This window comes from Leptonychotes weddellii, chromosome 3 (assembly GCF_054177405.1).
Source record: "Leptonychotes weddellii isolate Sample4059 chromosome 3, ASM5417740v2, whole genome shotgun sequence".
NCBI classification, from domain to species: Eukaryota; Metazoa; Chordata; class Mammalia; order Carnivora; family Phocidae; genus Leptonychotes; species Leptonychotes weddellii.
Genome location: NC_138371.1, coordinates 122910270 through 122925105, shown reverse-complemented (window position 1 = coordinate 122925105; position 14836 = coordinate 122910270). Strand labels below are relative to the sequence as shown.

Genomic DNA, 14836 nt, shown 5'->3' with positions numbered 1-14836 from the left:
TTCTGGTCTCTGTATTTCATGTAAGAGGCTCTCCTCAATCTCTGGGAAACCTTGATTATCATGCTCCTATTTAAGAATAGGGGCGGAAAAGCTGAGTGGAAGTTCTGAACCTTAGGGGATTATTGACCAGAGGCTCCACTATACATTCTGGCTGGGCTGTTTGCTTGGAGGACCCTCAAATCAGTGCCTTTGTTTTGACTCTTGGGGAGACCAAACTCCCCAGAGAGGACTCTTGAGGGCTTATGCCCAGAGACATCATTCTGGCTGTAGGCACTGAAGGAGTGCAACAGGGAAAGAGCCTTGGGTCTCCGTCTATCCACTTCATCACTCTGTTTTCAATACAGCACCAGTCTTCATCTCTGCCCAATGTCCTCCAATCTACAGACCCCTGATCCAGTCTCTCTGCGACGGGGAAAGGGGTATTGGCCTGACTGTGCAGAGAGGGGCGGGGTGGATCTGGGAGTCTCATTGCTTTCTAAAGAGAATTGGAACCACTCCTTATGGTTTTGTATGACCCCACCTCACTGCCAGAGGTCTCTGGTGCTGCCAATTCCTGAGCCTTTGGGAAATTCTAGTTAGTTTCTTGAATTTCCCCACTGCTGGCTTAGGATTCCGTTTTCCCCTGTCTGCTGTGTCATTGGCCACATTTCTTACTTTTCCGCTTTCAAAATTTTTTTTAATTGCTATTATTTCTTCCCTTTAAAAAATTTGTTTACCATCATTTTACTGAGGTTTCAGAAAAAAGCAAAAGGAAATGTGTGCATATTCAATTCTCTATCTTTACCTAGAAGATTTACTTCTCACTCTTTACTTTTTCCTATAGTTTTATTTTTTAATCAATACTTATTTACTAATTATTATTCATTGTTTTACACTAAGATAATCCAGTTGCTGTTTTCAAAGCAGCTGTAGGAGTTTAACACGTAGGAACCACGAAATAATGATCAGCCTTTTGAAGGCTTTGAGAGCTTCCAAATGCTGACATCTGAGTTGGGGCATGTATGTGCATGTGTATTTACCAAGGACACCGCTGCAGCCTACCTGGGGAAGATCATACACCACAAATGATGACCCAGGACCAGTAATCTAAGAGGGAAACAAAGTAGGTCAAAATGAGTCATCATCCATAGTGTGACGTTTCTCTATCTCAGCCTGGAGAAAAATTTCTAATTTGGTTGGACACTTGAGTTATCCCACTTACAATTAATTCTCTGAAGCAGTTGTCTCCATTTTTTTTTTATTGTACATCCTTATAAGAAAAATGTCTTTAACACACCCTCCTATATGTAAATTTATTCACAAATTATACATGTCTTATGGTATCAATATTATATACAGCATTAATACACATACAAGTAGAGATTTTTAAAGGATGCCATAGAAAATCAGTAAAATTAGAAGTTCTAATATTGTGAATTGTCTTGCACACCATGAAATTCTCAACCAGGATGAGTATAAGAACACCTGGGAAGGTTTTTTAAAAGACTCCTACCCAGGCCCTAGGTCAGTATTCTGAATTAGAACTTCTGAGGGGGGACCCTGGCAAGGATATGTTGAAAAAAATTCCTTGCTGAATCCCATGTGCACCTCTGCTTAAGAAATACAGCTCTACAGATTTAAAAATTAGAGGCCTTAAAAAACTGTAAATAGTAGTCAAATGGGTACCCTGAGTGCAAAGAACAGGCAATTAAAACAGGGAAATTCATAGCTTGATTAAATATCTGCATTATCACATGCCTCAAAAAACTTTGTCTCCTTCCCTTGACTCCACTGTTTCTTCCTCTGTGTCTGTCTCTTCCTTCCCTTTTCAGTATGACTTTAACTTTTCTATCATAAACAACAGTCATCCATTGTGGAAAGTAGAGATTGGCAAAAAGAAGAGAAAAACTCTGGGGATTAACATAAGAATAAAAAAAAAAAAAAAAAAAGTTCAAAAAAAAAAAAAAAAAAAAAAAAAAAAAAAAAAAGAAGAGAAAAACTCATCTATAATTCCACCCTTCCGAGATAACACTTAAAATTTCTATCTATGGCCTTCCAAACCCTTATGCCAACAAATACTTCAAAGGGGGATCATACGTACAGGCTGTTTTCAACCTTTTTTTTTCACTTGGTAATTACATATTTTTTCATGACAATCAGAATGAAAAAGCTCCACCAGAGGAATGAACAGTGGTGAGAACCCTGATCCGAATGCGAATGCGCAGAGCAGATAAGGCTGGAGGCTCCCTGAGCCCAGATGACCTGCTGGGTCCCCCACTCACATTCTTCCCCTTCCTCCTTCTGGTTCTCCCTTAGCGTCTCTCACTCTGCTTTCTACATGCTCTTTCTCTTTCTCTTTCTCTTTTCTTTTACCTTCCACCCTCATCTCTCTTCACCAAAGCAACCAAGGACAAGGGTTAATATTTGACAGAATTAAACATCCTGATAATTTGACAAGGGATGCATAACCCTGGATCTGGAGAAACAGCGGCACCCCCACCGCAAAGGGGATTTTCTGAGCAAGCCCAGGCAAGAGCCCTCTGTTCTTGATGACTATCTGTTATTTCCACTCGGGAGCCCAAATTAAAGGTGCTTATTTGCCTTGGAGGCAAGGTGTGGCCAGAGGCAGCCACCAGCCCAGGTTGTCAGAGAAGAGCCATTTCAGGGAGATTGCGTTTCGGGAATTGAAACTAAGGGAGATGGAACTATACATTTGACACAAGGCAGGGACTGAGAAGGAGGCAGGCGAGATGATCCAGAACAAACCAGCTGCCGCGCTTCCAGCTGGAGGGGAATCCGTTTCCCCACTGGTGTTATAAAACCGGTTACAGAAAACCAGTTCCTCTTGCTTTAGGTGGCAAGGTGGCAAGAATCCTCCAAGGACTGGTTACCCTCTCACGGCTCCTCAGCCTGCTGCCAAAGAAATTTCCATCTGTAGTGATTAACCTGCTGGTAGTGAGGAGAGTTTCTGAACTTTGAAAACTTCTTTGGGCTGGTATGAAAGAAAATAAGCACTTGCCACCATGATAGAGCCAAACTGTTTTTTCTAGAAGTTGTGGAAAGTTAATGTTTTCATTAAATGCAAATCATTGCCCCCAAACCAGCAATGTTCTTGGGGATGAAACTGTCATTGGCTCTGTTGACTCTGAGAGGTTACAACAGCCAGCTCTCTAAAGGCACTCTGCTATGGAAGGTTCTAAAAAATAAGTAGAAAGTGAATTGTTTTCCACCCCAAGTCCCAGCAGCAGCTTATCAGCTATCTGTTGGAGTGGGGTGTAGCATGCTTGTGCTTAGTCTCTGAAGACTTGTCAGAGGACAGCAATTAAGTGCTTCAACAGAAGTGTTAGTCACAGTGGGTGGGACACTCCCCGTCCTGCTCCTGAAGCAGAGACAGAGAATCTCACGGTAGCTGAGGAGAGGGAGGGCCCCCCAACACAATCTCTCCCTTTTCCCAGCAATAGCTACTTGATAAGTAACACTTACCATGTGTACAAGCTCAGAAAGGAGGTGAGAAATAGGGGGGAATATTTTGATGTTAAGTATGTCCACAAAGGATCTCTGGCCTGTGGCAGAGTTGAAACAAACAAACAAACAACAACAACAACAACAAAAGGAAAAATTCTCCCCTCCCTGCAGGGAAACAAATCTTTATGTGGAGTGGCACCTGACCTCCCATCAATAGTAACTCATTCCTTTGTGTATTACAGGCAACCTGGCTTTTAAGAGGCCTCTATCAAAATGCAGATACTTTCTATGAGGGCAGCCAGGGATTCTTACTGGAGTTAGAATTCTTGAGAGGACTTTTACATGCAGAATCCTGGCAAACATACACACTCCATCCCCCCAACCCCTACTATGACCATGACCTTTAGCCAATAGGTGGTTGTCCAATTCTCTGGTGTCTTAGTCATCTCAGGCTGCTATAACGAAATACCATAGGCTGGGAGACTTAACCAATAGACATTTATTTCTTACAGTTCTGAAGGGTGAAAGTCCAAGATCCAGGTGCCAACAGACTCAGTTTCTTGGTAAGAACCCTTCCTAGCTTGTAGATGACCACTTTCTCACTGTCACTTCATATGGCCTTTTTTTGGGGGGGGGGAGTGTTCACAGGGAGAGAGTAAGATCTCTCTGTGTTCCTCTTCTTAGAAAGATACTTATTCTGTCATAAGGGTCCCACCCTCATGACCTCATTGAAACCTAATTACCTCCCAAAGGCCCTACCTCCAAATACCATCACACTGGGGATCGGGGCTACGATGTATATGAATTTGTGGGGGGGACACAAACATTCAGCCCTTAACATCTGGCTTCTGACAGGACCTTGCAGGAGTTAACTTTAGTTCCTGCTATTGAGGTTAGAAAATGATTTCACTGAGGATGATGATTTGGTTGCCTCAGTCAAAACCAACAGCTAAGAATGAAAGCAATGGAAAACTGGAAATAGTTGTTTTAATATTTTGACACTTCAAAGGGGGGTATATACAAGAGTCAACACTGTTTCTTTTCTCCACTGAACCCCTGGCCCCCTCCTATATCCTGTCTCTCTCTCTTTTCTCCCTACTTCCTCTGCTAATACATTCCCTTTCTTCTCCTCTTCAAGATGCCAACATTTAAGAATGTGATTTGTGTTTGTTATGCTTAATGGTTTTGTCTTCTCTTTACATAACATAGGTTTAATAATTTACTTGAGGGTGTAGTTATTTCAGTATGTTGGCCATTTTTACTTGATGGGCTAGTGGCTATAACAGGAGAAAAGGTCCTGACCCCTGCCTCATGACCTTAAGAGTGAAGGAATCGTGTATCAGGTACTAAGGACCACAGGACATTTTGACAAGTAATGATGAGTGTGAGAAGGCAGTAAGAGGTGAGTTGGGGGTTCAAAAAAACAAGACAAAGGACAAGATTCCTCTACCTCCTGCTTTTACAAAGAATAAGCTTCTATTATGCTAAAATCACCCCTGGTCAATAACCTACTACGGGGAACAGCAACCAAAGAAGCCACAGGTTGCTTTCTATTTCTATTCTGAGATTTCCCTGGTGGGGTAAGATGTAAAATGGAGCCTAGTCATTCTATGGGTTTGGGACAACACAGTGTGCCTCTCCTATCTGCTGGCCTCCTTTTCCCCACCTAAACACATGTTGGTAAAATCAAATTGAAATTAACACCAAGGACCCCACAAAGGGTTAAGAAGCTACTCTGGTGCCACATAGGCAGAGTATGTAGACAGAAGAAGGGGGAAGGCCATCCCAGTTTCTCTAGGTATTGAGGAGTGCTTCGGATGATCCACTTAATTGTATTTTCAAGCCTTGGCTGGCCAAGCCTGCTTATTCCCGAAGTGGGGATGCCAATAGGTGGCCTGTCGCCTCCAAGCTCCACTCGGCAGCTCAGAACTTCATTCTGTGGAGAAGGTGCAAACAAAACCAAAAAAAGACCCACATGGGAAAAACCACCAGAAACAGAGCCAGCTGCCTGGACCATTCACCTCCTCAGACCAACAAGGCTTTGTCGGCTGGTCTGAGACCATTTCTGGAGATGAGCATGTGACAGAGTCACAATCTCCGGTCACTCTGTCAGCTATCTTGCAGTTCCTCCTTTTTTTCCTTTTCCTGACCTCATAAACAATGACCGTTAAAGGTCTCACTGTCTATAGATTCTGAGCCAAGATTAGTTTTGGTTAGGAGGAACCTCTTCATTCTCCAAAACGGTGGTCAAAATGTTTTTTCAGGAGTGGAAATTTACTTGTTCTGAAAGAGATTTTTTCATATGTTATTCACCATTCCTGTTTTTGTTCTCTCTAGTTGTAGCTCATAGCAAAACTGATGTTACCCAAGAAATAGACAAGCAACTTCTTGATAAAGGGAGGAAGTAACCAAGTAGTTGAAAACAAAAAGTAGCTTACTTCTGCAGTTTCTGCTGTCATTTGTATGACCTCCCCTGGTCAGGAAAAAAAAAAACAAAAAACAAACCAAGATAAGAAGAACAAAATCAACACATTGTATAACTCTGTTTCCCAATTGCCCTAAGAACTTGTGTGTTCCCTGTCCTACCCCTGCCACATACGGAATTCTTAATAGGAAATTAAAGCAAACTGAGAACTGTACTGCATCAAGCAGGTAGCTATATGTTAGAACTGTCACTTCCCAAAGACAGCAAGGGCCGGCTCTCTTTTGTCTAAATGGCAGGTACCAACCTTCCAGTTTTCTCTTCTATAGATTAATGTCTAAAGGTGGCATTTCAAAACAAGAGGAAAAGGTGGATTGCTCAACACATAATATGGAGGCAACTGTATGGCCACATAGAAAAAATAAAAGTAGAACAAAATCCATATGAAGAAGAGATTTAAATGTAAAAATGAAAACATAAAGGTACTAGAGAAAATTGGGCTACATTTTTAATAGGTTTTGAATGATTTTTGGAGCGAGGAAGTATTACATAAAACCAAGAAGCCATACAAGATTCAACTATATAAAACTGGTAGATTTGACTATATGAAATTTTTAAAAACAAAAAAAGACCCGCATGGGAAAAACCACCAGAAACAAAGCCAGAAGACAAATGACAAAATGGGAAAAAAGTGTTTGAGGATAATTTCCTTCAGCTAACAAGAACTGCTAAAATTTAATATTAAAAGTACCCCAAACCCAATAGAATAAATGGAAAAAGATCCAAGGAGATAGCTTACCAAAAAAAAAAAAAAAAAGATACAGAAAGGGCCCCTGAACCTATAAAAAGATGAGCAACCCCTACTCACAATAAAAGGAAAGGAAACTTATATCACACTGATATACCATTTTTTTCCCCCTATCAGATCGACAAAGAATCAAAAGTTTGATAACATGCTTTGTGGACAGGGCTGTGAGGAAATAAGCATATTGCTAATGAAAATGTAAACTGGTGCATTATCAACAGAAGGCAATTTAACAACGTCCTTCAACTTCCAAATATACATAGACTTTGACCAGCATTTCTGCTTGTAGGACTTGGTCCTACAGATATACCCATATATATGCAAAAAAGAACTGTTCAAAGTCATTCACCGTAACTGCTTGTATGTGAATGGATTACCATGCAGCTGTAAGAGAAAATGAGGTTCTGTAGGTACTGGTATGGAACCATCCCAGAAACATTTTGTTAGATGAAGAAAAGCCAGGCTAGACCAGTGTGTGTGTGTGTGTTTAAAAATATTCTGAGAATTCATTTATTTAAGAATTTTCAGAAAGTATACCGAAAGATCCATTACCCTGGGTTTTCTCCAAGGAAGGATATTGGATGACTGGAGAACAGAAACAGGAGGGACACTTTTTATTGGATTTTTTTTTTTTTTGTAACTTCTGAATGTAAATGTGTTACCTTCTCAAAAATAAAACATGATGATAAATAAAGAGGCGATAACCATGAGCTTGAATAAACTTCAAAAAGGCTGAGTATGATGGTGAATTTTATGTTCTGTGAATTTCACCTCAATTAAAAAAAAGTGAGCAGGATTCCCAACAGGAAGATAAAAACCAAGCCTGTTCCTCCTCCAGTGTGTCTGTCTTGGGGCCCTTCATGTCCTGGTAAAGGTTTAAAGACGGATTTCTAGAGGAAAACACTGATTTGTAGCATTTGCCAATTTCTGTGACATAAATATTCCCATCATTTAATACAGAATTGGGACAGCACACAGACAGTTTGCTCTCATGAGCCAGTAGAATCCTGCTCTAGTTTACCACTGGCCTCTACCCAGTTACTGAAACTAGAACCTTGGAAACATCCTTGGTTCCTAAACCCATGGTGTCCCCTCTCCTAAGCACCCATTGTGTCCTTACTAACCAGTCCACTCTTCCTCCACCGAGTAGAAGTCTCATAGTTTGGGAATGGATCCTTTCCCTAGGGGCTGGTTCCTAACTGTTGTAACCCAACGTGCAAGTTGCTGCAACCCATTGGTGTGTAGAGATATTTATCCCTTGAGACAGCCAGGCAGACCCTGGGAGGTCTGGAGCCCCAAGGTGCTTGCTTTGAGCCACTCTAGTCTGTCACCCATACGGGCATCATTACTTGTGAAAAGGTTGGGAGGCCCTGATCTAAGGCAATCATAACCTTCCCTTCCCTTCACTACTGACTGACTCAGGCTAAGTCTACTAGCGCCTAGTATTCACTAGTCACAAGATTAATCCAAATATGGACCCAGGATCCAATTCAGGCCAATGAGACTTGAGAGGAGGTTTGCTGGAGGCATTTAAAAAGCTCCCCAGTCTTCAAAGAGAGATGGACAGAGCCAAAGCACTCCACTCTATTCTTGGTTTTCCTGTGTTGCAAACCAATCAATGTATTGTTCAAGACACTTTGGCTTAGATTCTTTGTTTCTTCCCATTGGTTGTATACTTTAGCAACATACTTTAGTAACATATTTTAATCCTCTCTTTTAAATGGTTTTCCATTTTACTATAGCTTGTTGATCATCTGTATTTTGTATTGCTCTTGATATTTTACCCTCTTGTGCTAGTTCACTTTATGCTCTAGTTAGGCTAGAGTACTCCATCATCCAATCAAACACAAATCTAGGTGTTGCTGTGAAGGTATTTTAATATATGTGATTAAAATCTACTTAAATTGATTTTAAGTAAAAAGGGTTATTTTCTGATAATCTGGGTGGGCCTCATCCAATCAGTTGAAAGGCCCTAAAAACAAAACTGAAGTTTCTCTGAGGGAAAAGAAATTCCAACTGTGGAATTGCAGCATCAGCCCCTGGGCAAAATTTTCCAGCCTTCCCTTCCTGCCGACCTGCCCTACAGATTTCAGACTTGCCTAGCCAGCTCCGGAACTGCATAAGCCGACTCCTTGTAATAAACCTCTCTTTCATAAATAGATAAATATAAATACACACACACACACACACACTACTGGTTCCAGTAGAAACCTGAATGATAGCAGTTCTTTTTTCCTTTATGTACTTGATATATCAATTTGAGATACCTTGCATTTATTTATATGTGTATCAATATTCTCAGTTACACTGTAGGCTTTATGTGCATATGTGAGTAATTCCTAAAGGGCAATAGCTGGTCGAAAGTTATGCACATTTGAAAGATTCAAAATGTTGTTCAATTACCTTCTGTAGAGGTTGTACCTATTCATACTCTTACTCCACTATAGGCTTTACATCTTTGTATTACTGTGTGTTCTTAACATATAGTAAGTGCTCAGTAAGTATGAGCAGAATTCTAGGAGAAGAAACATGAATTAAGGTAGAAAGACATGAAGGTGTGCTAGACTGGAGGGTTATTTGACTAAAGCATTTTTTTTTAGGTGCCCTTTCTTCTACAGGTGACATGAGAATTTGGAATGGCTCACCCACATGGTACTTTGTCCGCAGCAGCAGCAAGCAGAGCTCTGAATTTGAGGTCAGACCTGTGTTTGAACACTGTCTGTAACATTCCACTCTGTGACCTTGGACAGATGCCTTAGCCTCTGTGATCCTCAGTTTCCAAATCTGTAAAAGGAAGGTGATGACCTTCCAGACTCGTGTGAAGATCAAAAGAGATACATATGGAAAGAACCTGGTCCATTGGGGTTATAAAAGGTCTGGAACATGGAGGTTATAATAAGGTCCTTTCTCCAAATCTGGGAACAAGAAGCAACAATGTCTCAGAGCCAACCTATAAACTGAGCACAGAAAGCATCTGAGCAGAGACATGAGGTGACCTTGAAAGGACAAGACACCAACCGGGCTGACTTGAGTGAAATACCTAACAGAGGCTATACCAACCAGAAGGGGATTCATCAGAGATAAAACCTAGAAAAAGCAGAGTCAGAGACAAAGCGGAGCTGCGCCACTGAAGCCTTGTCTCATTAGGCCCCAAAATTCCAGCTAAAAGGTGATTCCACTCATAGCAACATACCCATCTGGCTGCCCAAGCTTAGTGTCGTTCAGTCTTTCATGGCTTTTTTATGTGCTGTTTCCATGCTGAGCGAAACCTTTCTGATAGTTTGGGTTCCTCTATGGCCTGTCTATAGGAAATGGTCTCTGGTCGGATTCACCTGGCCAGCCAGCTCTCTCAAAACCAATATCCCACTCAAACACCTGTGTTCCTTTTCATTCTAGGGGTCAGGCAGGACAGTCTGACCCAGATGGCAGAAGAAAGAGCAATCACATTTGTGTCTAATTCACAGCTCTAATTAAGATGAGAAAAAGAAAAATAGAGCACGAGGAGAAATGGAGAGCTGGGAAATTATGAAAGCTCCCACATCTCTATGGGGATGGCATCCTCGTGAACCTTGCTTTCGTTATTAAGCTGATCTCACACCATCGCTGTCAGGAAAACAGTGCAAGGATTTGTCCTGCTTGTTCCTGAAAAGACTTAAGGAAGGCAGGCATTAACGGCTATCCTCCTTGATTAATGATAAAACCAAAGTGGTAATAAGAAGATATTTGTCCAGGATCACATAATTTTTATATAGAAGTCTAGGAACCAAATCTTCACGTTCTCAGTCCAAATACAAAGCTCTTGCCAGAGAACCAAAGTAAAGATGAGAAAGGAAGGACATCTGATCTAAACAGAATGCCAAGTTGGAAACACTTGATGATGGTTGCAGAGTTCTTTTAGATTTTTAGATTTTAGAGCTCTTGAGTTGTTTTAGACTTCTTATTTATAAAATTGAGGGTACCAAATTGTAATAGAGGAAAACTTTTGATTCCAGCCATAATAGAGTAGCTTGTACTGAACCAGCTATCCTGCTGAAAACAACTATTAACAGCTGCACAGAATATTTAACACAAGCATTTGAAGGCATTGAAGAGCGACCAATGCAGACCATCCCTAAGAGCAGGTAAGCACACCAAGGGGAGCTCCATAGTCTCCCTGGCCCAATTCACAGGGCAGGGAATAGAGTAAGTGGCAGTTACTGTATTATTCTATTGGGCTGAGGAGACAGATTGGAGTTCAAAGCCGCCAAAGTGGCTGGAACATAGGTGGTGAAATCTCACAGAGGAGGGAATTGCAGACAAGTGAACCGGGAAGGCTAGAAGCAATCCCCCCATTAAGATGCTTGTTAATTCCCAAGGGAAGGGAGTTAGTGACTATAGGAAAGCTAATGGAAAGCCACATCTGGGCGGCTGGCTGAAGCGCTGTGCAAAGATTTTGCCAGAGAATGGTACTGAAGAGACTGAGGGTGGACTTCAAGGTTCACCAGCACCCAAACCTCTGACTGAGGCTCCAGAAAGACCATAGCTTGGTAATGAAGGTAAACCCAAAAGGACCAACCCTAACAAAGCCTAAAACCAACCCTCGACAGGATTAAGGTGATTCGCCTGTACCGTCTGCCTTCCTTTTAGAAAAAAGATGAAATAATCCAGAACTTCTAAAAGCTAATAACCAGTAAGCTAAAATAGGAGGAAAAAAATAGAATAATAAAAAAATGCTTGATTCTTCTCCCAAAAAAAGACAAAAAAGGAGAAATAAAGGACTAAAGAAGAAATATAACAAGATAGTAAATATAAACATTTCAATAATTACATTAAATGTTAATAGATTATTACTCCAGTTGAAAGACCAAAATTGCTTTTGGATTAAAAAAGCAAAATCCATGTGTTGTTTACTAGAGACTCAACTTAATTATAAAAACACAAAGTTTTTTTTTTTAAAAGATTTTATTTATTTATTTGACAGAGAGAGACACAGTGAGAGAGGGAACACAAGCAGGGGGAGTGGGAGAGGGAGAAGCAGGCTTCCCGCAGAGCAGGGAGCCCGATGTGGGGCTCGATCCCAGGACGCTGGGATCATGATCTGAGCCGAAGGCAGACGCTTAATGACTGAGCCACCCAAGCGCCCCAAACACAAAGTTTTAAAGAAAAAAAAAAGAAAAAAATGTGCCATGCAAACACTAACCAAAAGAAAGCTGGTATAGCTATATGTTCAGATCAGACAACAAAAGCTTTGGGGGAAGAAATATTTCTAGAGATTGAAAAGGGACATTTCATAATGATAAAATGTCAGTTTACATAAAATAAAGCAGTCCTAAATTTGTATGCATCTACTAATTTGTAATGTAGAAATAATTTGTGGGAAATGTAGCATAGTTCCAATATATATATATATATTTTTTTTTTAAGATTTTATTTATTTATTCATGAGAGACAGAGAGACAGACAGAGAGGCAGAGGGAGAAGCAGGCTCCCAAGGAGCAGGGAGCCCGATGTGGGACTCGATCCCAGGACCCTGGGATCATGACCTGAGCCGAAGGCAGACGCTTAACCATCTGAGCCACCCAGGCGCCCAGTTCCAATATATATTAAGCGAAGTTGACAGAACTAAAAGAAGACATAGATAAACTAACAATCTTTACAGGAGATTTTAGCACCTCTTTAAATAACCGATAAGACAAGCAGACAAAAAATCAGCAAGGATATAGAAAACCTGAACAACACAAATAGTCAAATTGACATAATTGACATATACAGAACTTTATACTTAACTGCCACATACATGCTGTTTGTGAGAGCATATGGACACTTACCAACATGGGCCATCTGCTAGGCCATAAAGCAAGTCTCAAACAATTCCTAAGGAGTGAAATCATCCAAAATGTGTTCTTTGACCACAGTGGAATCAAACTAGAAATTAATAACAGGAAGATAACTAGACAACCTCCACGTGTTTGAAAATTAAGCAACACATTTTTAAATAGCTTCTAGGTCTAAGAAAACATGGCAGTGAAATTATAAACTATCTTAAACTGAATGATAATGAAAATGTGACATATCAAGATGCCTGAGGTACAGATAAAGCAGGGCTCAAAGGGAAATTCATAGCTTTAAGTGTATATACTTGAGAAGAACAAAAATTGAAAGTACACATGATTTTAGCTTCCATCTTAAGAAGCTAGAAAAAGAACAGCAACTTAAACTCAAGGAAATAGAAGCAAGGCAATAGTAAAACAAGAGTAGATATCTTTGAAACAGAAAACAAATATGCAATAAAGAAAGTCTACAAATTCTAAAAGGGACTTGAGGTGCCTACCTTTGTTTCTGAGTAAAGATTTGTTTTGGTGCTTTTTCTCGCTCTGTTTACCTTTTATTTCCTTCTATTGTCTTATTGCACTAGCTAGAAGTTTCAGTATGTTGTTAATTAGGAGTGGTGAGAGAGGACATCTCGACTTTTTCCTGACCTTAAAAAAAGTATACAGTTTCTCACAATTAAGTAGGATGTTTGATGTAGGTTTTTGTAGATGCTTTCTTTTTTTATCATGTTGAGAAAGTTTCTCTCTATTCCTAGTTTGTGGAGAGTTTTCATAATGAAGAGGTGTTAGATTTTGCCAAATGTTTTTTCTGCATCAGTCAATATAATCATGTAATTTTTTTCTTTAGTCTATTGATGTAGTGGATTACATTGGTTGATTTTCAAATGTTGAACTAGCTTTGCACTTCTGGAATAAATCCAACTTGGTTGTGGTATATAATTCTTTTTATATGTTGTTGGATTTGACTTGCTGATATTTTGTTGAGTATTTTTGCACCTATGTTCATGAGAGTTATTGGTCTGTAATTTTCTTTCTTGTAGTATTTTTTTTTTAAAGATTTTATTTATTTATTCATGAGAGACAGAGAGAGAGAAGCAGAGGGAGAAGCAGGCTCCCAAGGAGCAGGGAGCCCGATGCGGGACTCGATCCCAGGACCCTGGGATCATGACCTGAGCCGAAGGCAGACGCTTAACCGTCTGAGCCACCCAGGTGCCCTCTTGTAGTATTTTTATCTGGTTTTGGTATTAGGGGAATGCTGGCCTCATAGACAAGTTAGGAAGTAAAGTTTTGTTTTTAAAAGTTTTCTTGAGAGTGCTTGCCTCAGCAGCACACATACTAAGATTGGAATAATACAGAGAAGCATAGCATGACCCCTGCACAAGGATGACTTACAAAATTTGTAAGATGGATGGTGGTGATTGTTGCATAGTATGATGAATCTATTTAATACCACTGACTTGTACCCTTAAAAATGGTCAAGACAGTACATTTTATGCTATGTGTATTTTGCTGCAATAAAAATTCCCTTGAGCTTGGGTTGTACTAAGTGGTGGTCTGTGTGAGACCTAGGCCTTAATTGAAGGATCCAGAATGATCTGGTGGAAGTGGAGCAGAAAACCAGGTAAAGACTCTGGAAGCAAAGATTGTAGGGAGTAGCTCTGGTGGTTTGCTTCCCTGCTAAGCAAAAATCTAATTGGGAAGGTTATATACACAGTTATGAATATTAAATTAACAATAGAAGACAGTATATGGGCCAAAAAACAACTTAGGGACTAAATGATGTAGGATTTGAGAAAGGGATGTTGCTAAGTCTTTTTCTTCTCTTAAACTAATGGTACTTTCTTTAGCTCTTGCCCCACCTATGTGGCTGAGGCGGGTTGTGGGGTGGGGGTGGGTATGGGACACACGGCCACAGTTACAGGAAAAGGTTCATCATTTTACACTCAGGGAAAAGGGATGACGGATTGAATTTCAAAAGCACATTATTCTATACAAGGTTGACAAAACATACCTTTGTAATGTGGAGACAGAGACAGGTAATCAAGTTAACATGTAGGCAAAATTATGTTGCAGGTAGAAACAGGAGCAAGGAATGGTCTAGACTTAGAAAGAACAGACACCTCAAGCCCGTAAGAGTTGTGGTTAAAGCTTCATTACTAGAACTGTACCAGTTTGGCATTTGTGTCAAATATTAGTGCTACTGCTGAATTTTACTTTTACTAAATAGGATCTTTTTTTTTTTAAAGATAAAAGAGTGTTTTATTTTTTTTTAAGATTTTATTTATTTATTTGACAGAGAGAGAGACAGTACACAAGCAGGAGGAGTGGGAGAGGGAGAAGCAGGCTCCCTACTGA

At 40.2% G+C, this 14836-nt stretch overlaps 1 long non-coding RNA gene and 1 other non-coding gene across 2 annotated transcripts in view; one reads left to right on the top strand and one right to left on the bottom strand.

Moving 5' to 3' along the window:
* Nucleotides 1–1074, bottom strand: part of LOC115943406 (uncharacterized) — a 29518-nt gene extending 28444 nt beyond the window's left edge. Inside the window, exon 1 of the long non-coding RNA XR_014143756.1 lies at nt 1042–1074. This is a non-coding gene — a long non-coding RNA (uncharacterized LOC115943406). The remainder of the gene's footprint in view (nt 1–1041) is intronic.
* Nucleotides 1075–13792: 12718 nt separating this feature from the next.
* LOC115943407 (U6 spliceosomal RNA) lies at nt 13793–13900 on the top strand. Its single transcript, XR_004077988.1, has one exon. It is a non-coding gene; the product is annotated as a U6 spliceosomal RNA (small nuclear RNA).
* Nucleotides 13901–14836: the final 936 nt, after the last annotated feature.